The following is a 26,216-nucleotide window of genomic DNA, read 5'->3' as shown; positions in this document are numbered from 1 at the left end:
AATAAGTAGAGAACAGAGTGTAAATAACACAACAAAGACATAGTGAACCATCACATTAAGGCTCAAACCAAGTTATGTCTAGCATAAAACTGCACATTCTTTCTACTAAACCACATTGTTTTCTTGTAACCCTTTCCCCAAAATGTCTTCTTTAATAGCATAAAGATATTAAAGCACTTATTATATGCTAGACTTAATTATTTGTTGTGAAGAGAATGATAAATAAAGCAAAGTCTCTTTATTTAATAATATCACTTTCTAACCAATTACTGTCAATAGACCTTGTTATTTCCTTTCCTTGTTGTTAGGATAGTATCACCAAATAAATGAAACAGAATGATTTGTACATAAATGAGTGAATAGATGTAGGTCACTCTTTAAGTTCACCAGACAAAAGGATTCTATGAGTTTAAAGTGTTGTAATTATTATGAGTTGGTGCCAAAAATCTACATGACTCATTTTTTTACATACTTTGACTTCATGTTTCCAATGTACCTTTCCATATGCTTATTTTGCTCACTTTAAAATTTGTTCATATTTTAGAGGGAAATTTAATACACCAATTAGCAGTTCACCTACTTTTAAATTAGACTGAGACCATGCTCAAAGGCTGGTGAAATTTAGGAATGAGGGAAACAGGCCAACCCATAGCAGGACTTGTGTACACAGAGGCAAAGCGGTTCACTGCAGAGCTGCTCAGCTGCAAGTCTACGCATATTTTCATCTCTGCAGCAGGCATCTTCCTTCTTAAGCACACAATGCCGAGGAGCAAGGAATCCACATGAATCAATTGTGATTTATTACCTTGCAATTTAATCTATAAATTTTTATATTCTGGGAAAGTTTGTGAAAACCTCAGATGGTAACAATGCACTTGAAGATAAGATCAAAGACAAACCACTTTTTGTAAAATAGTGTTTGAGTTTACTGTTTATTAGCTCTTATCGGGAGAGATAAAAATAAAGTAATTATTTTCTTTATACACAAAAAATCTCTAAGTCTTTGCAGGTTTCCCTGTTTTTCTCCATTTCACTGATGTCTAGGCATGTATTTGAAGCTTTCTTTAGATATTTTAATTTATATTCAATTTATATTTGCATGTTACACTGACATAATAAAATCTCTGTTCAGAAGTAGTATAAACAACTGCTAAGGAAGAACCACTAAACTTTTTCCAGGATCATTAAATTTGGAATTCAAAAACTGGGATCAAATTAAAACTGTAAATATTTTTAATCCTCACCTGAAGATATAGTCATTGATTTTTAAGTAAGAGAGAGAGAGAGAAAGATCCACCCAGTGTCCCCACCCCCTGGCATGCAATCCAACTGTGGATCAAAACCTGCATCCAGGTTATGTGCACTGACCTGAAATCAAACCCACAACCCTCTGGTGCAGGAACAATGCTCCAACCAACTGAGCAACCTGGTCAGGGTAACTTTAACACTTTCAAAACATACTAAAACAGAGGAACAGTCAAAGGCAAAGTTTTTAGGTCAAATGGTTTCCCCCAGAGAAAAATTTAACCAAATGCAAATAAAACCATTTGAGGCATCTGGCTATAAAGAAAGGCCTAAAATAGTATACAATAAAAGTGTCAACTAAAAATTTTAAGGTTCCGCAGTTGGAAAAATAAGCACTATTAGAATAGCAAGATGCAAATGAAAGAAACCCAAATGCACTAAGAATAACAGCAAATAGAAGAGGAAAAGAGAAGGGTTGGATCTTGATGAAAAAAATAGAAAGAAATGGGACAAAGAATGAGATGTTTAAATAAATGAGGTTTTCTTTAACTTTGGTTTAACCAATGATGTACCAGCATGTTGAGGTTGTCATTAACATGGTTTTGCACTTCAGATAGTGTAGTTATACTCAACATGCTCAGAGTTGAGAAGACTTCAAAAAGTCTTGTATTTGGGAAACTGAGGTCTCTTTGGCCCAGCATTTACCCCCAAATTAGGTATACACAACTCTTTGCCATTTATGATGCAGATATGTAAAACAACATCAACTGTTATAAATGACTTGATGAAATACAGGCACATCCAGGTGAGACATACCAGGACCTTAGACTAAAACTCCCTCAAAGGAAGTTACCAGGTTCTGTTTGGTCACTACTATATGTTAGTATCAAACACATTTGATGCTTGAAAAGGTGCTCAGTTAATTCTTATTAAATGAATGAATGAAAGATATAATAAATAAATGAAGAAATGAACATAGTTTACCTCAAAATAACTACCAGTGAGAACTACGTCAACAGGTTTTTTTGTAGGATTAAATGTGTTAATATATGTAAAGTGTTTTGGATAGTATCTAGAAATTAGTTTGTGCTCCAAGTGTTAGCTATAATTATTATTCATCCATAAGCAAGGTGGAAGTTGGGGCCAATAGGGGTGGAAAAGAAACTGACTCTTAAGAGTTGTTAAGGTTAAGGAAAAAAAAATTTTTAAGCAGGTTGGAAACCTCTTGTGGATTCTAGAAGGCACTAGTGTCCTCAAAAGAATCCATTAAAATTGAATGTCTGATTATGAGGCAAGTTTCTCATAAATATTTTTGAGAGTTGGCATCAATGACTCTAAGCAGTTAAGTCCAGTTTCAGTAAGTATTTTACCCAGTGGCTGAAAACATACAGAACATATCAAATTCATTAACAACACTCACAATAGCATGGGATTGTCTTTAAAGGCTTTAGATTTAGAACAGGCTTCCCTGCAAAACCAGTAACGAAAACATGTAAACACAGACCTGTATGTACGGTGCCACCCAGACCACCCCTTTACTCACCACTTTTGTCCTGCTGCCTATTCTTATCCATCCTGATGAGACAATCCCTGGCCATCAGCCACCTAATGGTAGCAGAGAAGGCTTATGTTTATGTCCTCTTTCTGTGTACATTTGTTGAAACACTTGTTCAGCATGGAGGTCTGGTGATGTATGGAAGAAAAGGAGTATCTTTACCCACAAAAGTGCAGTCTGTCAGTGTTGCCTCATTGTACTTATTCAGAAAGAAGCAAGCTTTTCAGTGATGCTTTCTCATGGTTCTCAGGCTTTATTGTCATGCAAAAAGGCCCTGCACTTTTATTTTCCTTTCCAGGTGCCTTTGTTTGCCACTAAATTTTGGCCAATGTATTTTTGCCAAAGAGGAGATTATTCCTTCTTTCCCACCTCTCTGCTGGCTTAAGAAAACAATGGCATCACTGGGTATCTCTTTCAGTGCTAGTCTTAGGAGTGCCATTTTTCAGCCGCAGAGGGAAAGAGCACAGCTTCAAAGAGTGTATTTATCATCTTTCAACTGTTCTATTCTTTCTGGTTCCCAGCTCTCCAATTTAGGGGAAATGTCATGAATTGATTTGTTAAAGTATTTTCTACTCTTCCCCACCCCATTTTACTCTCCTCTCCATAAAGACAGATATGTATTTATTCTTGACATTATCTTTTATTTATTTTTTAAAATATTTTATTCATTTATTTTTTAGAGAGGGGGAAGGGAGGGAAAAAGAGAGGGATGGAAACATCAGTGTGTGGTTTCCTCTCACTCAGCCACTGCTGGGGACCTGGCCTGTGATCCAGGCATGTGCCCTGACTGGGAAATGAACCTGTGACCCTTTGGTTCACAGGCTGGTGCTCAATCCACTGAGCCACACCAGCCAGGGTAGACATTATCTTTTAAAACATCCTTAAAAGCATATTTATTGCCCCACTTTATGCAAAAATGAGAAACTCTCTTTTAGACTTTTTTGTAAACATATATTTTGATCACATGAGAAATTTTCAGGGCAACTATTTTTAAATTAATCACATCAAATGATGACCAATATATAGTTGCTGTTGGTTTTTTGCTCAGTAATTAGCAATAATAGGCTAATTATTGAGCAAAAGTGATTCACACAGATGACAGAAACCAGTTTTATTTTTATAAATATTGTGTGGGTTTGATGATTGTCATAAAGCATATATAAACAAATAATGTTTAATTGTGTGAACATGTAAAAAAAGGGCAATATAATAAAAGTGACAAGCTTGAACAGGTCATGGCCACATGGAAAGAAACCTGATAACCAAAAATAACCACACGGGACGATCTGATCACAAATTCCTAACTGGGCAGAACATGGTGGGTCATCAGGTCCCAGACCTATAGCTTCTTTAGCAAAGGTTAATCTTTACCCTAAGTTGAGTCCTTCCCATTATTATTATGCATCTCGGATAACACACATTTGAAATGTCAGTGTAATTTTCTTTCTAGGTCCCTAGGAGATACAGCTGCCAGCACCAAAGCACAAGATCACCAGAGCACAGGAGACCACAGAACCCCTCATTGTTACCTTGGTGCCTGCATACCATCTCTGTGTGCTGTAGACACAAATCATTACCTATCCTGTAGCCACCAATGCAAAAGAGTATGTGTTTCTCCACTTCCTTTTCTGTCTGATTCTAGAGATTTCCCTGCTTTGCTTTCTTCTGCCTCCTTAATCTGCCACCAATGGATTTCATGTAACCTTCCTTACATTTTTTCCTTTGATCCTAAATGTATAAAATGAGTTGCAAAACTGCTATTCTCTGGAGCATTTTTCCTAATCGAGATTTTGCTTCTGGGTTTGTCCTCAAAATTTTGACTCAAACTCTTATAAAACTTTTCTACAGGTTGGGCAGCCTTTATGTTACCCTTGTTATCATAAATAAATATAGGTAACACCATAGTTCGAATAATTAGAATTAAAAGGGCAGACTGTAATAGCACATATCAAATGTAAGGGTCTACTACAAACTCAGAGAGGTTAGTATGTGTCACTGGAGCAGCTTTAACTTTTAACAGCATTTTATTAACACTTCACGAAAAGATAAGCCAAAGATTGTGGAGAAATATTTGCAATATGTAAAAGTGATAAAGTATTAGCTCTCTTACACATAAAGGACTTATAAGAAAATAATAAATATGATTAAAGTAGAAAGGTACCAAAATAGGTATTTGATATAAAAGGAAGCATTAACAGACATTAGAAATTTTTAAGAGGGACTCAACCTTGCGAGAAACATAAAAATGAAAGTTAAGACTGAATGAGATAACTTGTACACCTACTAGATCAGTAAACTATTTTGACAAGTCAAACATCTAAAAGATTGGAGGAAGGACAACGTTGTTGGTAAGAGTAGAATTTGTTTAAACAACTTCTGAAAACATTTGGCATAATTTGTTACTATGACATATGCTATGCAGTGATTCCTCTTCTGTACATATACTCTAGAGAAATTTTCAAATTAGTAAACAGTCACTATAATGTTTTCAATAGTATTATTCAAAGTAGCAAAATGATAGAATCAACTCAAATATCCATCAAAAGAAAATTGTATGAATAAATTGGGATAGGTCTGCACAATAAAATGCTCCATTGTAGATGAAAAATTAATGAACTGTGGCTGTATCAACATGGATGAATTTTGGAGGGCAATGGTTGAGTTCATAAAAAGCAAGTCACAGAATGCTATACTCATTGTGATATCATCTTCAGAAACAGCCAATACTGAAAATATATTTTATTGATATTATATATAAGATTAGAATCTGTAAGTATGCATATGATAAATTGAAAATTTGGAGTAAGAGTTAGCTCTGTGAATAAAGAAATGCACTGAAGGAGGGGTGTATGTGTGAAATAGGAGATTCTTGTGTATTCCTCCAAAAATAAGTCTCATCTGAACATAGGCAATATGTTTATCACTTTCTTTGGCAAATAATACAATATTCTATGCAATATGTTACATGCTTTTGCTTTTATTTATTAGGAGACCTTCCTATGTCAATTATTTCAGTTCCAGCTTTTGCTATCACAAACAAGACTGCCATCTGCATACCACATACATACATCTTTGCTCACTTGTTCAATGCACATTACACCTTACTGTGCTTCCCCATCCCCCGAGGGTGAGTGAAGAGAAGGGGGAGAGGAATTTTTACTGATCAAGAGCTGGGTGCCTCACAAAACTATTTATTAATACTGGCCTAAGAGTAAACAAAGAAACCAGAAACATACCCAGTCTTACTAACTCAGAAAGTTCTCTGAAGGAGGAAGCCCAAGGAATCCATCTACCATGTTTCATCTGTGTGGTTTTCTGTTCCATTCTTCCCCCATCCTTCCTCTAAACTCTGGCATCTCCACCGACTTTATCCTTCACACTTTCCCTGCTGTGGTCCCATTAACTTTCTCTGAACAACCTGTACTGAATTGTCCCTTTGATTCATATAAAATCATTTAGCACTTAAAAATGGTTAAATATTGGCAATCTCATATGTCCCAACTTACATTTTTGATTCCTTAATGCTGGGAGTGAAAAAAACTCTTCAATGGCCAGTACCACACCCTCAATGTTTATACACATTTGTAGTTGCACAGTCCACAATAACATTAATGTAATTTCATTCCTTCAGCCCCTGCCCCAACCATAACTGTCACTAATCTTTCTACTACGCAGCTGATATCCACTGTTTTGAACTAAGTCAGAGTTCTTGCACCACTATTACTCTATTAGGTTCACCTCACTCGGAACATTACACAAACTGAACACACTGCCCATACTCCACTGTAAATCCCAGGTGTAAAGTTAGAACACTCCAACTTCACCCCTTTTGTTCCAGTCCGGTGGGCTCCATGTCCCCTTGCATGTTACAGAGACCTATTTTATTTTGTCATTAATGGTAAACATTACTACATGAGGCATTCTTTTGATTCTTTGCACAACTACTGGAGAAAACGTTCTCTATTCCATATCTCATCTAAGAGACCCAGGAGAACACTCCATTTTAGAGATTCTATCGTAAGAAAACATTTTTTACTTTCTAATTAAATGTTTTCCACTATGCAACAGAAAGAGGAATGTTTCTTTTCTTCAAATAAGAATTTTTAGTTTAGTGCTTTAGTCAGAGCTAACATCAGAGTGTACTGAAACTACAATGATTTCAAAGACCCTTAGTTCTAACATTAACCCTAAACCTAACTCAACTTTGCTTCATTCCACAACCATACTTACAATGGAAACTTCTACATTGACATTTTTACTGGAATTTATATTATTTAAGTAATTTTATGTTTTCTAAACAATCAACTAAAAAAAATAAATAAAAATGGAAAACCTAGTACAGCACAATGTAGAGTAAATCTGCACAGGAAAATTAAAGATCTACCAAAATTAATAAAATTTTTATTGAAACAGCATACATCATAACTATGTCATGACTTGTTTTAAAGATAGTCATGGCTGGTGTAGTTCAATGGATTGAGTGCTGGCCTGCAAACCAAAAGGCTGCTCGTTCAATTCCCGGTCAAGCCACATTCTTGGGTTGCGGGCCAAGTCCCCAGTTGAGAGTGTGCAAGGCAGCGTGCCTCTTGCATATTGATGCTCTTTTCCCTCCCTGACCCTCTCTCTAGAAAGAAACAAAAAAAACTTTTAAAAATAATTCAATATTATGAATTTCAGGTACCTAAAACAGCTGGAATTAGACCAACATAAAATTTTTAAAAGAAATAGAAAATGCTCTGTATGATACTATAATGTAGATACATTTATTCTAACCTGTAGAATGTACAACAAGTGTGACCCTAAAGTAAATGATGAACTTTGGGTGGCAATGGCATGGCAACATAGTTGCATCAGTTGTAACATGTGCACCACCATGGTGAAGGGCATCTGTGATGAAGAAGGCTATGCATATGTGGGGGAAGGGGTGGTGTAGGATACCTATGTACCTTCTTCTCAACTTTGTACCTTCTTTTCAGTTCTGCTCCAAAAAACATCATTTAAAATGTAAATTGAAAAGAATTAGACAAAAATAACCTTTAGTTTTTATTTGGTATATGCAGAACTTTCTAAAGCTTAAAAATAACATATTACCTTCCACAGCAAAATATTTCTAATATCATCTTTTGTTTAACACATTGGTTTTTGCAGTAAAAAGGTAAATATCTGCTTCAAATCTGAGTAAATGTGAACAGTTTCAAAAATAATATCTTTAATCAATACAATTAATGCTTTTGAGAAAAGCCAAACTAATTCCAATTCCTTCACAAACACTTACAATTGAAATGTAGGCAGAAGGTTTAATTGTAAAATATTTTCAAAGGTAACAATCACAGCATCAACTGCTATCAATAAATGAACTTCAAATTGATTTACCGTTTTGTAACATGAATCTAAGTTTAGTATGTAACTGTATTTGTATCATTTGTGTCTCCTTTATCAATAAAACATTACATATATACATATATGCATATATATATATCCCTTTCCCTTATATTTTATAAAGAAAATGACCACTGACCTAATCCGTTACATCCTCATCTCCAGCTTAATAGATAGTGTGGTTTACAGTGTACAAGGTGATAAAGCAAGACAATACATTTTCATCACTAAAAATTTCAGAGTGGAAGAATATGAAATCTTATTAGGTATACTGGCAAGTAGCCTTGTATTTATGAATCAAAAATCTCAATTCCCACTGGAAGTAAGTAAAGGCATCTGCTACCACATTCTGTTTAAGCAAAAGTATGTGTTCTACACAGAGTTCCAGAAATCGAGTGTTGTCTGCAAGCCCATACTTTGGGAGCCAAGTTTTTTTCTAAAACTTAAGTGTTAAAGTGTGTATATTGTATGTGATACCATCTATTATTTTAAACATCATTTAATTCAATTTATCTAAATAATATTATATGTTGAACCCCTGCACCTCCATGTTCTGGGACTACTCAATTTCACTGTGTCATTTATTGAGTGGGTAAATATATTAGATGTTTTTCTGGTTTTGTCTTTTGTAAAATGGGAAAAAGACCTACATTATTGTATTTTTCTGCCTATAAGTACTAATTGTTCCCTATTCAAACAGACACCAGGATTGTTTTATTATGTAGGGAAAATAAGGACTTCAGAAAACTCTAAGTAAGAGGAAAACTGCCCTGGCTGATGTGGCTCAGTGGGTTGAGTGCTGGCCTGTGAACCGAAGGGTCGCCCATTCAATTTCTAGTCTAGGGCACATGACTGGATTACAGGCCTGGTCCCCAGTAGAGGCTGTGTGAGTGGTAATCACACACTGATGTTTCTCTCCCTCTCTTTCTCCTCCCTTTCCCTCTTTAAAAATAAACAAATAAGCCCTGGCTGGCATAGCTCAGTGGATTGAGCGAGGGCTGTGCACCAAAGTGTTGCAGGTTCAATTCCCAGTCAGGCCACATACCTGGGTTGCAGGCCACGGCCCCGAGCAACCGCACATTGATGTTTCTCTCTCTCTCTTTCTCCCTCCCTTCCCTCTCTAAAAATAAATAAATAAAATCTTTTAAAAAATAAAAAATAAAATAAAATCACTACATGCAAATAAACATGTATAATGTATTTTTAAAAAATAAACAAATAAAATATTTTTAAAAAATAAACAAAAAAAGTAATAGGAAAACTTTCGCCTTACCAACCAATTAGTCAAACAAACACACAAAGTAAAAGTGGTTTCCCTGGGCTGCAGGTAGAGAGACTGTGACTCCTGGGTAATCCTAGGGGCTGCAATACACTGAAAAAAAGGAGGACATGTGGTATTTCTTAGGGAAAATCTATGCACATCATGTGTATTCAGCATGAAATAAATTTTCTCTGTCCTGATATTTCAGAAAATCAATAGAGAGAACCTTGGCTCTGAAAGGGCCACATGATCAGATGGATGCCTTAGCAGTAACCTGTGAGACAGGTGATAGGTGATGAAAGGCTTGCCTATCCCAGTACTGATATCATTCTGATATCATATATATATATATATATATATACACACACACACACACACACACAATACCATATATATCATATATGATATCATATATATGTATGATAGATCATTCATATATATATATTTTTTATATATGCAGGTCCATTGATTTTAACAAATGGACCACCCTCGTAGGGGGTGCTGATGATAGGGAAGGTCATACATGCATAGAGACAGGGGACATATAGGAAATCTGTGTACTTTCCCCTCAATTTTCCTATGAGCCTTAAACTGTTCTAAAAATAGTCTCCATTAAAACAAAAACAAAACCCTTTTAAAAACAGTAGAAAATCAAGATAGAAAGGTTACATTCTAGCATTTTGCAGAGCACATTAAAGATCAAGTTGTGTTTTATTCAATTTTGCAGGGTTTTGGCCTAGGAAGTAACATGTCAAGACATTAATTACAAAATGTTGCATTTTTTTTTAGAAACTGTCTTATTTTAATACAGAATAAGAGAAAGTTTTAATGACTCCTTCATTTGGTAGGATGAAGCAGATGACCTAGGAAGCAGATTCTGGGAACAGAGCAAGCCAGCTGTTGGGAAAGTTCATTGTGAAAGCAAAAAATATTGACATAGAACACATAGTGACATATGAAAGTAGTTACTGAAAAGGACAGAAAGTGACAGATTTCCCTGTATGGCAATAGAGTATGAGGATATAGAAGCCAAGAAAGAAAATTGTATAGAAAAGCATATATTCAGCACAAGGAAAACTGATATCAAAGACAAAGCTGTTGGGCTCATATGAGGTCTGTCCAGAAGATACCCAGACATGTAATATGAAAATTAGAGGCATTTATTGAAGAAGACAGAAGAAACCTGAGATATCTTACATATGACAATGACACCTCAGTCCCCTTCAAAGTAGGCACTTTGAGACCTCACACAGTTCTCCCAACCTCCATCATTTGCCCCATTGTATTTTCCTTAATCTCATCAATGGTCTGAAATCCCTTCCCTTTCAAAGGTGATTTTAGTTTTTGGAAACAAAAGTCAAAGGGTGCCAAATCTGGGCTGTATGGGAGCTGATATACCTGGGTGATTTGACGTTTTGCCAAAAAATTCTACACCAGACATGATGCATGAGGTGGTGCATTGTTGTAATGAGGATGCCAGTCACCAGTTGCCCATAGCTGTGGCCTTCTGAATCATCTGAATAGTTTCCATGGAGAAATGTTCAAGCTTAATGCAAAATTTGAGACAGGTTTGTTGCTCTACTAGCTCAGTGATTTTGAATGCAATAGACACACAGTACACATGCTCACTCAATGGCATCTACTGCCCCCACTAGGACAGTGAAATCATCATTGTTCATGCATGTGTATTGCAGTCCATTCTCCTTGGCTGTAAGGTTACATTGATGTTGTGCAAACCATTCTCACTATATTAATAATGACTGTATTTTTTCTCGACAGACCTTGTATTTAGGTAAGGACTCCAATTTGAAAAAAAAAAGAGAGTTGATAAGAGCAGGGCTTCTCCTTCATCTACAGAGGCTGAAGTAGAAAGTTGATTTTATAACCAGAGTCATAGCCCTTTTCAAATCCATAAACCACCTTAGTCCCCCCTCCTTCTGAACAAAATTAAAGGAGCCTTTAGTCCACTCTTTAACTGTGTAAGAAATCCATGGGATGGCAGGGGACACTGAGATTATTGAAAATGGACATTGAAGAGTGAGAAATCATTAACCAAGCACAGAGATCCAATAGAAATTATATACAAAGTATCAAAGAGTCAGAGTCTTGGACTGAGAGACATTGAATGCTATCAAAAAGTAAGAGCAAGATCTCAAGGAAGGCCAAAAGTAGACATTTTAAAGCTTCTTGAGCAAGACCGCACAGGGATGCAACTGGAAGTATAGGAGGTAGAGAATAATTAGGTGTTTGGATTTCATTTTCTCTGCTTCTGTCCTACCCAAAACTGGACAAAAGCATTTCCCAGGTTAGCACAGCCTAAGATAAACATACCTTCTTCTCCCTAACAACCAACAGTGCAAATGCAAAGACCATCATAAATGCCCAAAGTCTAACCAGTCTGGTGCTGGGTCACATTAAATCCTTGACCCATATGGATGACCACGGTTGCAGGAGTTGATGCCTCTGAAGAGTTAACAATACAGAGGCAGAGGCACTGAGAAAATCTCAGATCCCACTTACCAAAACAAAACTGTCAACTGGACACTGAGCCCTTAGAATGATGCAGAACACAAATTTTCCAAATTGGAAGACATGTTTCCATTTTTCAGACATTTCAGGTATAAAAATACCTGGAAAGTTTAATGTAGAAAATAAAATATGTTGTATTTTATTTAGCATGACTGACCATATCAATGAAGTTTCCATACTTTATAAGCTGAGGCAGAATCATTCACATGTGAAAGACTTTATAGGGAATGTCTGTGCTCATACAATTGCACTTTCTGTGTAAAGTTAATGGAGCTCACAGCTGTTCAGCCCAAAAGGAATGAAAACTAAGAAATGTTAACTGGAAATGATGTACCAAATAACATGCTTGTTGTTTTACATCAATTAATTTATGCTCTGACAACAGTAGCAAAATTACATCATGTATGTGAATGCTAGTGTATTTTAATTTACATTACTATTAGAGTTATCAAAATGAGTAAACTTATTGGCAAGTTGTGTTTATTTGCTAACATAACAAAGTTTTCTAGAACTAAAGCCATATAATTTTTAAAGGAGGACTTTGAAAATGAGAGAAACTACATCTTAAATGCATATAAGAATATAAAATATACATGTTTTCTAAGAAAGATGTAATTTAATTGACTCTTTAAAAGTCACCTTTGTCTTCCTATAAATCAAATGTTTTCTCCTTACATTTTAATACATTCATATCTCTAGCCTCTTAGAACATTCTGCATGCATTTCTACATCAGGGACTTCCATCTTCAAAGCATTTATTGTCATCATTGAATCTGGAATTAAGTAATTGTGGTTATTCGTCATCAATAATGTTCAAACTGATCATTTACAATGATGTACAGCTTAAAATTTATGAACAAGTTAATAAATTAAAATAAATGGCAAGAGAAAGTTGAAATGATTAACATTTATGCTTTAATTTTCTAAAATCAACAAAATAAATACATTATTTTGACAAGGACATGAGTAACTTGGCCATTTAATTTCAATCTAAAATTATAGAAGTAATATAAATATTAATTTTTAAAGCAACATTTTTAATGGGCTATGGTAATGAAATGAAGGGTTTTTTTAAATTTAATATAGCAAAGGATACTTTAACTGGAGTGTACACTTTCTTCAGCAACCTCTTAAATGGCCTGGAAATTTGTGAGAGCCTTTAACATTATCTTATAAAAAAACTTCTCTCTGAGAAATAGCCAGAGAAAACCTTTTCATTTAGAGAAAGTAAATGACTCTGTCATTATAATACTATTACAAATTAACTCGTTGTGGAATTTTTAAATAAAATACTTTAAAAAATTAAAATATTTTTAGTTTTTGATCAGGATGACAACCAAAAGGATGAGTGTAAATACTCCTTGTTAGAGGTTTTTGACAATATTGATTTCTTTGAAATTCCCTATAAAGGAAGGAGATGAAAAGTGATCTTTTGCCCTCCTGTACCAGACTATGGATCTACAAAACTTGAATCTTCTATATTTAATAGAGAGTATGCAATTCTTAATCTCGATTCACTCCAGTGAAAAGACTACCCATATATCTCTAGTTATGGGCTCATCAGCAAGTTTTTGGTTAGGTGGTAAGGAAAGTTGTTTTGTATATTAAAAAATGTCACTATCCCCAAATAAGAATGCATTTTAGGAATGAAACAGCTGCCACAGAAGAAGAGTAAATGAAATATTAATACAATGGCATTGCTACAGCAATGATGTCTCCCTGGTGCTAGGAAAATGGTGAAAACAGATAGAATGTCTAATTTTCCCACACTTTGTGGTTCATCTTCTCTGGCTCTCCTTAACTTCCACATACAATAAGGACTAGAAACACATCACAATAATGCCAACGCCTCACCACCACCCCAGATAAGTGGGAACTACGTAGATCTATATAGACCAGGCCATCTATAGAATCTTTCATGTACTGAAGTACCATGTACCATTCGAAGGGTCTTGAATGATATCTCTCAAGGCTCTTGTCCAATATGGAAATAAACTCCCCAAGCAGCCCTTTCAATCAGCAAGAAGACATTGACCCTTCTCCCTCACATTACCTAACCTATTCTTTATTGCCAGCTGCTCGGCCACATAATGATATCCAGGGATAAAGGGAATCTAGGAAGCATTGAAACTATCATTTACCTAGAACTTCTACCACGCTCACATTACAGAAGAGAAAAGTCAGCTTAAAACACTTTAACAAGGAAAATGGGGACAGACTCATAGATGGGGAACAGGATGAGAGCCAGTGGAGGGAGGGTTAGAGGGGGAGGGATTGAGCAAACAGAAAAAGAATTCATGGACATGGACAACAGTGTGGTAATCACTGAGGGGAGGGAAGTGTAAGGGAACTAAATGGTAACAGAAAAATACAATAAAGATTAAAAAACTTTAAAAAGTATTTTATATTCTTTCCACTAAGTCTACTAGGCAATAAAATGCAAGCAGAGATTAGAACCAACATTAACTGGCTCCATCTGCCCATTAACTTGTGTTTAACAAGTTCTATTGACTCACATCAGCTTCAGTACCTAGGACAGGACAGTACAATGTAACAGGGTGGCTGCTGGGTTCACAGAAGCATGAGGATCTGCAGATTTGGTTGTCACAGGTCAGACATGTAGGACGGGGTATGAGCAGGGTAAAGGGAGGTCCTACCACACACAATCTGAGACATGGCTACAGTTTCATCTTTGCCTGGACCTATTTCCTGTTGCCAGTCTCAGGTGAAGTGGTGAGGTAGGTGAGAGTCAGATTTCCCATTGCTGGAAATCCTAATTGAAAGAGTCAAGTGGACCTGCAGGGGGGTAGATGAGGAGACCCAGAAGCCTTGATGTAACTTGAAACCCGTATACATAAACACCTCTACCTCTACCCAGGCCATGATGTTCCTCAAGTTTCTGTCTAACCAGAAGAGCAGGATTGCAGGCAGGTATCAAGAAGAATGTAAGAGAAACTTTGTATGGTCAGTACTCTAAACAACCCAGAAAGACTGGCCAGGCTAACAACTTTTTTAGATAGACTCAGCAAATCCAATTATACTCTGGGTCCAGACAAACAGCTTGGCAAGACACACTGACCATGTCACACTTATCTAAGCCCCAAAGAAACCAATCATTCTAGTTAAAATGATGGTCTAGATACTCAGGATGTTCCAGAACACCAGATAGATCAACAAATCTTAATGCACACATGTAGGGTAGTTTAGAGTCACTAATTATCCTAATTACCCTGGCCATCTAAGATCAGTGACCCAAGACAGAGTGATGAACTATATTATACCACTACCTTAGACCTGTTGACCACTACTCTCTTCCCCAATCTTTTCTCCAGCACCCCGGAAATCATCTGCTTATACCGTTTTGGATGCTTTTCTGGGTAATTAGAGCCCAGAGGAGTCTGGAATTACTCAGAGATCTGAGATGAGGGACAATTTTTTTCCTAAATTTCAGTATGGTATGGTTTTCCCATAAACACATATTTTCAAAACAAAAATAAATACATTTTGTGAAATTTACTGTAAACCTTGACAGACACATGTGGCAAGGAGGTTGTGATGAGTGTTGAGGCTTTATGTACTGTTTCAGGTTGTGTACCCCTCCTAGCCTGCAGCGGAGACAGATGCTGGCATTGCAGACACTCTCTGATCTGTTCGCTGCATCACATGGATGCTGCTCTTTTAAGAATGTCACTATTGTATTTATTCAATGTTACATCTGAAACATTTTTAAAAGTATAGAAAATGAACAAAATGTGCTAATGTTTCAGTGATAATAGTTAAATATGCTGTTTGCATATGTTGTATGATGTAAAGATCATTCAAGCTACAATCTGAAAGATGAGAAAGAGAGAATAGGAAAGAAATCTTGGAAATAGCTTAAACAAATAAAAATGCTTTGTCAAGGAATAAATGCCTTTGAAGAAAGAAATGAGGCCAATGGTTCAGCATTTCATTTATTAATATCTTCACACATAAATTTTTAATTCTATATTAACTACTTATAAATTTCCTTTCCCTCTCTGTGCTAAGTAAAACCTTGAGATGGTAATGATGAATCCCATAGTAATATAACTTATTGTGAAAAGAAATGTGAAATGGGGTGAGTCAGGACAGATATAGCAGCACTGTGGATTTTGGTGAATGCTAGGTTGGTTGAAGGATTTAACTGCTATTTTGAGCACATAATTGGTGTTTAATACATTTCATTTTATTATCTATCTACATGGCAGTAGCAGGTTATGGGAAGAAATTGATAAGGAAGGATACGAGGAAAACAACATAAAAAAACAACCTGTGAGTCCATTTTGTCAGTGTTTAGTGTTTGTCAGTAGAGAATATTACAAAAATGAGAGAATAAAATTCTCAACATAGAAGAATGTGATGAACTCTTAATACTGATTTGAGATGAAATTATATTTCTAAAGTTACATCTTTCTAGAGCTGTTATACACAGGCAACTAAATAAATTATCTCTTGTTTAACAAATAAGTATCTTTCAAAATACAGATTTTTTTTTAACTTGGCAAAGCAGTTCTGCAGCTGTCAATGAATAACTCAGAAAAGTCTCATCAACATAAGAGCCATTACTGGAAAAGGAGAAATTCCAGAGAAATAATAGAAGACTTACTTAGGGTAAAAAATAATAATTTCACTGCATCTCAATATGTATTTATATTTATCAGCTGCATTTTTGTCTGCATAAATGAAATGACTGGTTTAAAGATTTCCATAAAGAGATTACATGTACTGTTAATATTAAATCAATCAAAAAATAAATATAAACACCTTTACTGTGTTTGTTCTCAATGAGCAAAGCAAGCCAAGGAAGTCAATTGAAAATCTTTTCTAATCATTTAAAATTTATGGGAACTGACATTTTCAAGATTGTGTTCACATCTGACTATTATAATTTGGTGAACTGTAAGATATTTGGGAAGAGCAACCTTACTTTCCCCCTTATTCTATGAAAGACTCCATTACCAACTTGGTAACATCATATATTATGCCATCAGGTTGCCTGGATTCATATTCTGGTGCTGCCACTCACTAGCATTGTAATCTAGCCCTCTGAGCTTCAGTTTCTTAACTGAAAATGGGCGTGCCAATCACAGCACTCCTGTCCTATGGTTATTAGAAAGACAACATAAATATATCTAGCACAGTGCCTGGCACGTTAGACCTCACTACAAATGACCACTCCTTCAAGGACTCATTCTGGAAAGAGTATTGATAATCATTAAAGTAACCAAAGAAATAGAAATTCAAATGTACAAGAGGCAAGGAAAAGGGGAGCAGATGGTGGGAAGAGACAAAATGCAAAAAGGGAAAGGGAAAAATAAAGAAAGTGGGCTCTATGTTTAAGTGGTTGGAATAAGAAAAAGACAAAAGAGATAATGTTCTTCCTAGGAAAGAGAAAAAGTGAGGGCAGTCCTTTTTATTAGAATTTATATGTACAGATCATCACTACTTAGCACTTTAGTTACAAAGTTCTAATTACACTAAATTCAATAGAGTTACTGAACTCAGTACATAATTCAATTAATTATATTGTGTAACTGACCATCAGTACTCAAAGTATAAGACAAATCATTCCTTCCCCTAGCAGGACTATTTAGTGGTGATTACTAAACAACACTTCCCAACAATCAATACAAAGGGAAGCTATTGTTTCTGAGCTGTGTCACACATTTTGAAAGATTGTTCACCTTTTTGTCCCAATTCTATTCAAGTAGTGGTTAGAAATCAATCCATGCCATAAATGCCCAAAGGGGAAAAGCTGGATCAGGAGGCTCTATAGTCAGAACTGATCAGTGATGGCCAAGAGACCCAAAGAAAAATCATAAAGTAGAAATACTACAAGAAGTTGGAAGGAGAATTAAGAAAGATATGGCTATTTCATTTTTAAGTTCTACAGTATGATAAGTCTGCTGTAGATATTTGTTGCTTTACTATCAGTGATGACACAGAATGACTAGCAACTTCAGTTTGTGATCTATAAATATTAATTCTGTTGACAAAACTCTAGCATCAAACAATAATTCACAGTAGTTCCAAATTAAGACCTGAGTGCCTTTTTCAATGGTGTAAGAGGGTTATTGTCTATGTATTAGTCAGTCTCTACAGTTTCTAGTTCTTTGGGGAAGGAAAAGCATCCACACATCCATCCTTCAATGTATTAGCACAGAGCTTGTTCTTTAGAATAACATTATCTCCTAGTTCATTGTACAGCATTAAAAAACAAAATATAGTCCTGACTGGCACAGCTCAGTGGATTGAGCTCGGGCTGTGAACCAGGCATCGCAGGTTTGAGTCCCAGTCAGGGCACATGCCTGGGTTGCAGGCCACGGCCCCCAGCAACCTCACATTGATGTTTCTTTCTCTCTCTCTTTCTATCTCCTTTCCCTCTCTAAAAAAATAAATTAAATCTTTAAAAAAAGACAGATAATTAATGAAAATACATTATAAAAATATGTAAAATTTCAAATATTCCAAAAAGAACACTTTATAATAATGGTGTAAGTGAGGGTGGAGCAACTGCTGAAATCACAGGCAAAGCCACTGACATGTGAAACTCAGGCTGATTTAAATCAGTAAACAACTGAGGAAGAGAAAAATCAACAAGGTTCTTCAAATAATAATGCTTTACTCCCTGGCTGGCATAGCTCAGTGGATTGAGCGCAAGCCTGTAAACCAAAAGGTCACCAGTTCAATTCCTAGTCTAGGGCACATACCTGGTTGCAGACCAGGTCCCCACTAGGGGGCACATGAGAGGCAACCACACATTGACGTTTCTCTCCCTCTCTTTCACCTTCCCTTACTCTCTCTCTAAAAATAAATAAATAAACTCCTTTTAAAAATGATAATGCTTTACATTTAAAAAAATAAAAAGTGGTTCTTGGGGAAAATGATGACACTAGTATATTTTGTAAAATTGATCCTTTTTATGATATTTCTGCAAAAGTCAAGGTTGAATTTAAGCTGTTATATGATGCTAGCATGCCACTGTTTTGTCTAAATGTTAAAAAAATAGTGTCTAAACAATTCTGTATTTAAGAAATAGTTATTTTTACCTGAAGACCATATTTTGCTACTGTAGAATAAAATTACTTATATTATTAGTTTTATTTTATAAAATTACTTATATTATCATTTATATTATCATTTTATATTATCGTTTTATATTACAGTTTTATATTATCGTTTAATACTTCAACATTACTATTAAATTTTTACCTTATTTTAGGAGATTCACTTCTGTCAATTATTTTATGCTAAGTTTACTTGTATAACAAGAACCTCATATATATGTGTATTATGCTGAGAATTCTGGTGATAGTCCTGACTCTACCTCTCTGATAATTTGTTATATTTAATTCTGAACACAGATTTTTTTTCTGTGAAATGCTAGAGGAATTCAGAAATTCAGCCAACTAGAGATTATCTAGTATTCACATTTCCAGATAATACAGCGATTATATAAAATAAGAAAACATAAAGCAATTCCACACATCTCATTTCTCAACAAAGAGCTGTTCTGTATTAAAGACATGTGTTTCTAAAACCTGATTTTTTGCCCTAAGGCTCCCAATGTATGAATGCCAAGAATCCAATAAAAGAAAGCAGTTTCATTACCTTAATTACCCAATATGCCAATGATAAGGTGAATTTTGGAGTTAGTGGAGAAAATATGGCAATAGCTGTGGTTTAGAGTATTAACATTAGACTTTAAATAATGAGTGTTCAAGCATGGAAATCATTGCATATATATCTGTGTTTGAATCCATGCTATCCATGCTTAAGCATGGGTCCAAGACTACTGGGGCTTTCTGAGTGAGTGACTATGCCTAAAAAGAAAATGTTTTAATAAAATACATTCTTATATCCTTTCCACTTATGTTCTATCATTATGTTTGGAACTGGAAGCTCTCTACTAATTTTTAAAAATCCATTTTTTTTAAATTGCTACACAGTGCATCAAAAACTCTATTTTTTTTTTCTGAGTAGAATCTCCTCATTTCAGGAGACCATGTTTGGACGGTCTATGTAGAGTGCTGCTGGAGTTGCAAGTCCATGTATTTCCATCTAATCCTATTGGCCCAACAACAGTAAGGATAAAATGACCTTGAAGGTGTCAAAGTATCTAACAGTTTAAGGTCACACAGCCAACTTTGCCATTTTTTTAGAGAACTCCTTGTCTCTAAGCTTCATTAGAACTCTCAGAGTGATTGAGAATTAATGAACATTTAAGATGGCTCAACTAGTATTGTGCTAAGCGCTTCACAGCATACATAGCTACAGGAGAGAAGCAAATAGGCAATCGACCTAAATGAGTTATAAGGCAATATGATTAATAGAAAGTAAGTTGTATCTCTTATTTCTGTTCAGTGTAAGAAATCAGTTTCAACATAGACCCAAAAACAGTTTTATATATTCTTTTTTCCATAAATAGCAGTAGTGTCAGACAAATGAGAAAAAAGTTAGAACAAAAACTGAACCCCCCCAAAAGCCAAGATAGACACTAAAATAGAAAGAAAACTCTGTTATATACATCTGTGGTATACACAACTATGCATAAAATGTGGGGAACAACCGTATTCTTATGTTAGTAAGAATCTTTGACAAGCAACAGAAAAGTGCTGCCTAAGGCATTTAAAGAATTAGTATGTGGTAGAACATCAAATTAAAATAAATGATTTCAAAAAACAGCTCAAATAGTTCGGGAATAACAGCTACAGATATCTGGAATTAAGAAACAAGTGAGAAGTCTCCTTGGGGCACCACCAACAGCTCAACCATTTTATTCTACTCTTTATGGCTCTTAGTTTAGGAATTAAATTCTAAGAAGAAAGAATCTAGCTGGCTTGAATCACGACTTCTTTGCCTGGAGAAGGACACACCCCTTGATTAACAGTCACACAGCTTCCTATCCAATGGGTACATCTCCAAAGCAAAATCACTGTCCTCTTATCAGTAGGAAGAGAGATAGATGTTGAAAATCCAAACCAACAAAGATGCACAACCTACTTTGGTGCAAATTGAGAATAATTATTTTGGCCAAGAAAGAGAGATGAGGGAAAATAAGTCCATTAATTTCATAGAGGGAACAAATTAGAAATTCATTATCAAATAATTCAACTTCATAAAGTCAGATGGTAAACTATATTCTCCATGCATGTTTGTATTTCTGGACTTAGTTTATAACCAATATTGAATAAAAATTCTGATGCCTGATGCTGATAAACTAGATAAACAAGATTACTTATAGCATCCTTCTATGTCTCAACTTCTTTCTGCCTGGCTGGGCTATCTATCTGAGCTTTGTTCAACTGTGTGTGATCACACCAGCATTGTGACTTCACATGAGATGAAAGAGCTCTCCCATCACTCAGCTACTACAGGCAAAACTAGGGCATGAACTCTTATGTATTGTTTCTAAGTTTATTTGTTCCACTGGAAGAAAAGGGCCTCCTCTTTCACTCAAGTAGACGCAAGTTACATGACCATAGAATAAACTCCGATGGAGGAATTCCACTGAAAATTTCTACTGGCAAAAGGAAGAAGCAATTAGAGGATGTGCTTGACAACCAGAATAGGAAACCCAAAGTAGAGTCCCAACACAGCTGCTCTGTTTCTTGCTATTTGAATCCTAGCACCAACATTCTGCTAACTGCATGTTAATTGCACAGTTTGCAAGACATTATGTCTTAAAGACTATTGTTGGGTGGGTAGGTTGATCATATTAAATTGCTTTTCAAGCATAAAGCTAATTTCAGTGTTCTACAAAACATGCTATTTTCTCCTGTATTCAAAATTTTAAGATTTTTTAAATAAACTAGGCAACACTATAGTTACTACCATTCCCAGGGACCAAAAATTTACTCCTAGCAGAGCACTCTTAGTGCTGAACCACATCTCCATCTTTACATTAACAAGAGAGCACTGACCAGGAGCAAAGTAGGTACAAGGAAATAGGACATTATTCCTGATGAAACACACAGCTCAAAATGTTAGAACTCAAAAGGGGGCTCACGTTACTGCTAGAAGAAATGTCAAGTTTCTTTTCACCAAAGTGTGTGTAAGATTTTTTTAAACAAGATCATATGTTAAAACTAATATAAGGCACAGATTCACAAAAAGTGTTAGTCTGAGTCACAGGGGCCTGACTCACCGACTATGAGGAAACCCAGTGTCCTGGCTGGAGAGCATGGCTTCTGGGTGTGGCTGAATGGGCCTGCATCCCAGCTCTGCCAAGCATACTCACTGTGACTCTGGGCATGTTGCTTAACTTCCCTAAGCCTCAGTTTTCTCATCTGTAAAATGGAAAATATAAGGGGATGCGTTTGGTAAAATATCTCATGCTTATAAAATGCTTATCACAGTGTCTGAAACATATTAAGCATCCACAAAATATTAGTTGTTATTTTGTATGTTGCTAAACCTGTCTCAGAAGTCATTATTTTATTCATAAATTGTGAATAATAATGTGTTTTCATTGCTAGAGTGCAACTAGGGTCAAATGAGATGATATATGTAAAACTTTTGTGAAATATGAAATAGCATTAAAAATGTTATAATAGCAAAATGAAATGAAGTAGTGAAGTCTTAAAAGTAAACAGAGACTGACCCCTGATCTTTCCTGAATTACCACTTTTATAATGAAGATAGAAAATACTATAGTAACAGAAATAAAGAAAGAATACATATCAGAAGGATATAAAGTGGAATTCCTTGCATTTGCTGTCTAGCAAGTCTAAACTGTCATGACATAGTGACTGATAAAATGAATCATACTTTTTAAATATGAGAAGTCAAGGTCATACATAAGGGGTACAGGTCTAACTTCATAGTTTGGAAACAAACACAGATAAAAATTTCCTCCTTGCAAAAATTGAAATACTCAGAAATGAAATCAGCCATTTTTAGGAAAGCCTGAAGCTATGATTGTCTAAGTACTAAGCATATTGCATTGCAGTAATATGCATCATAATGACATAAACAGAGTAATCTTCCGAATCCAAGTTAGAATGGGATGTTCCTCAAAACAAAGCAAGTTTGCACAGTACAACAACTTAACATGAAATGAAAATTACACCTTAACAACAGGGCTATGACAGAAAGCAGATGTAAAAAGGTAAGGATCAGTGGGCATCAACCCAACACCAATGCATGGTGACTCTGTCCCTGGCCTGCGGGCAGTTTGCTGAATCAAGCTTCTCTACGCTGATAGGAAGAGTCCTTCATACGATCTCATTTTTAAAAAAATTCTGGTTGTGTTAAACTAACCAAATGCATTTATCCACCAGAAGTGAATAGTAGAGATTTAATTAGTCATATATTTTGTAAATGCAGGTCTATTATGGATAAACCAACTCTGTGAGGATTAAATCACAGGACTTTTATTAATTTTATTTCCATGTCTTTCTTGGCTTAACAATAAACTTTTCTATTTTTCTTTTCTTTTTTTATTGTTTTCCAAGTACTGTTGCCTCCATGTCCCTGCCACCATTTTTCCCTACCTCATCCACTGCACCCACCCCCACCTCCCACCCTCAATCTTACCTTTGGCTTTGTCCTTGGGTCCTTTATACATGCCCCTGACAACCCTTCCCCTGCTTTCCTACATTCTCCACCTCCCCACACCCCTCTGGTCACTGTCAATTTGTTGTTTATTTTAATATCTCTGGTTGTATTTTGCTTGCTCATATGTTTTGTTGATTAGGTTCCACTTATAGGTGAGATCATATGATATTTGTCTTTTACTGCCTGGCTTATTTCACTTAGCACAATGTTTTCCAGTTCCATCCATGCTGTTGCAAAAGGTAGGAGTTCCTTCTTTCTCTCTGCTGCATAGTATTTCATTGGGTAGATGTACCATAGTTCTTTGATCCGCTCATTTACTGATGGGCACTTAGGCTGTTTCTAGCACTTGGCTATTGTAAATTGTGCTGCTATGAACATTGGGGGGCATAGGTTCTTTTGGATTGGTGTGTCAGGATTCTTAGGGTATAATCCAAGCAGTAGAATTCCCAGGTCAAAAGGCAGTTCCATTTTTAGTTTTCTGAGGAAATTCCATACTGATTTCCACAGTGGCTACACCAATCTGCATTCCTACCAACAGTGCACTAGGGTTCCCTTTTCTCCACAGTCTCATCAGCACTTATTGTTTGTTGCTTTGTTTATGATGGCCATTCTGACCTATGTGAGGTGATATCTCATTGTGGTTTTAATTTGCATCTCTCTGAAGGCTAGTAATGCTGAGCATCCTTCCGTGTATGTCCTCCTTGGAGGAGTGTCTGTTCAAGTACTTTGTCCAATTTTAATTGGATTGTTTGTCTTCCTGTGTGGAATTCTGTGAGTTCTTTATATATTTTGGAGATCAAACCTTTTTCTGAATTATCATTGGCAAAAATATTTTCCCATACGGTTGGTTCTCTTTTCATTTTGCTGATGTTTTCTTTAGCCATACAGAAGTTTTTTATTTTGATGAAGTCCCATTTGTTTATACTTTCCTTTATGTCCCTTGCTCTAGGGAACAAATTGGTGAAAATATTGCTGCCTGCAATATCTGGGACTTTCCTACCTATGTTCTCCTCTAGATCTTTTATGGTGTTGTGACTTATATTTAAGTCTTTTATCCATCTTGATTTTATTTTTGTGTATGGTATAAGGTGCTGGTAAGTTTCATTTTTTCATGTAGCTGTCCAGTTCTCCCAAGAGACTATTTTTACTCCATTTTATGCTTTCTGCCTCCTTTGTTGAATATTAATTGACCATAGAGACAGGGGTTTATTTCTGGGCTCTCTATTCTGTTCCATTGAGCTATGTATCTGTTCTTATGCCAGTACCAGGTTGTTCTGATTGCAGTGGCCAGACCTCCATGTTATTTCTAACCTGACCACTCATGGTACAATAACTGTCTGTCTATGCATTTGCTTTGTTCACATCTATGAAATGTGAAAGTTAGTTGAACTAAGATACTACTGCCAGCAAACACACATAGAGGCAGTCCAGGTGTCTCTAAATTATTTTTTATATCTTTCTTGTATTTTTCCCACTACCATTTAGTCCCCTTACATCTCCCTGCGCCCAGCAATCACCACACTATTGTCCATGTCCATGAGTCCTTTTTCCTTTCTGCTCACGTGACATATAATTGTGACTAACAAATGACTCACACCTGTGAGATGCTACTTGAAGCACCTGGGCTGCCTCTATATGTGTTTGCTGGCAGCAGTGTCTTACTTAGTTCAGCTCTCACATTTCATAGACATGAATAAAGCAAATGTGTATAAAGACAGTCATTGTACCAAGAGTAGCAGTCAAGTTAGAAATAAAGTGGAGGTCTCTCAGGCTTATTCTTTTCAATTACAGCATTATATAAATAAAATAATGGAGAAGGGAAAGGAAGAATGGGAGGGGAGGAGAAAAAAAGAAAATAAGAGAGAAAACAAGACAAAAATAAAGAAAATACTGGGCTTACAGATTGGAAAAAAACTGTTTTTTACATCTTATTAAAACAAGGAGCAAGTATTTGAAATGTCTATGTTCAGGGCATTCATAATCTTTAATCCCTTTTCAGCTTTTATTTCAATGCTTTTGTACAATTTTGTGGTGGAATTTGTTTTTCAATATTTTACACAAACAACCATACACAATTATATTTGAATAACTTACTTTTTGGAAATACATCATTCAGAACACTGACATTTCTCTTACTTTTCTTAAATATCTTGTTCAGGCAGCAAGGACTTTAAAAATATTCAAATAAAACAGGAATAATAAATTGTCAAAAATAACTAAAAATGAGAAAAGGATGAAGGTATAGAAAAATATCCTGATAGATATACTTTACTCTTTCAGAAACACGTGGCAGACCCAACAGCCCTACTGCGACCCCCGTGGCCTGTGTCTGCATGTAACAATCCCTGCCCTTTGGGTGTGGACGGGACTGTGACTCACTAGAAACAATAAAATATGGCCAAGGCAATGAGATGTCACTCCTGTCATTACATTATGTTTGTGTATTTATTGTATAAATATAAAATTATAAAATAAATATAATATAAATTATATATAAACTGTTATAAATTATATTTATTTCTTGTAATACTGTCCATAATAATGCTGTCCAGTTTTCAGCTACTGATTTTGTGGTATTTTGTCACACAGTAGCTAATACAGCTCTGTTCTAGCAGCTTAGCCTAGTAATTCCAATAGATTTTCTTGGCAGTTACAGGATAGAACTAG

The sequence above is a fragment of the Phyllostomus hastatus genome, unplaced genomic scaffold (assembly GCF_019186645.2).
Source record: "Phyllostomus hastatus isolate PE091 unplaced genomic scaffold, TTU_PhHast_1.1 phas_contig_209, whole genome shotgun sequence".
NCBI classification, from domain to species: Eukaryota; Metazoa; Chordata; class Mammalia; order Chiroptera; family Phyllostomidae; genus Phyllostomus; species Phyllostomus hastatus.
The sequence above is the reverse complement of the archived record's forward strand: the minus strand, read 5'-3'. Positions refer to the sequence as shown.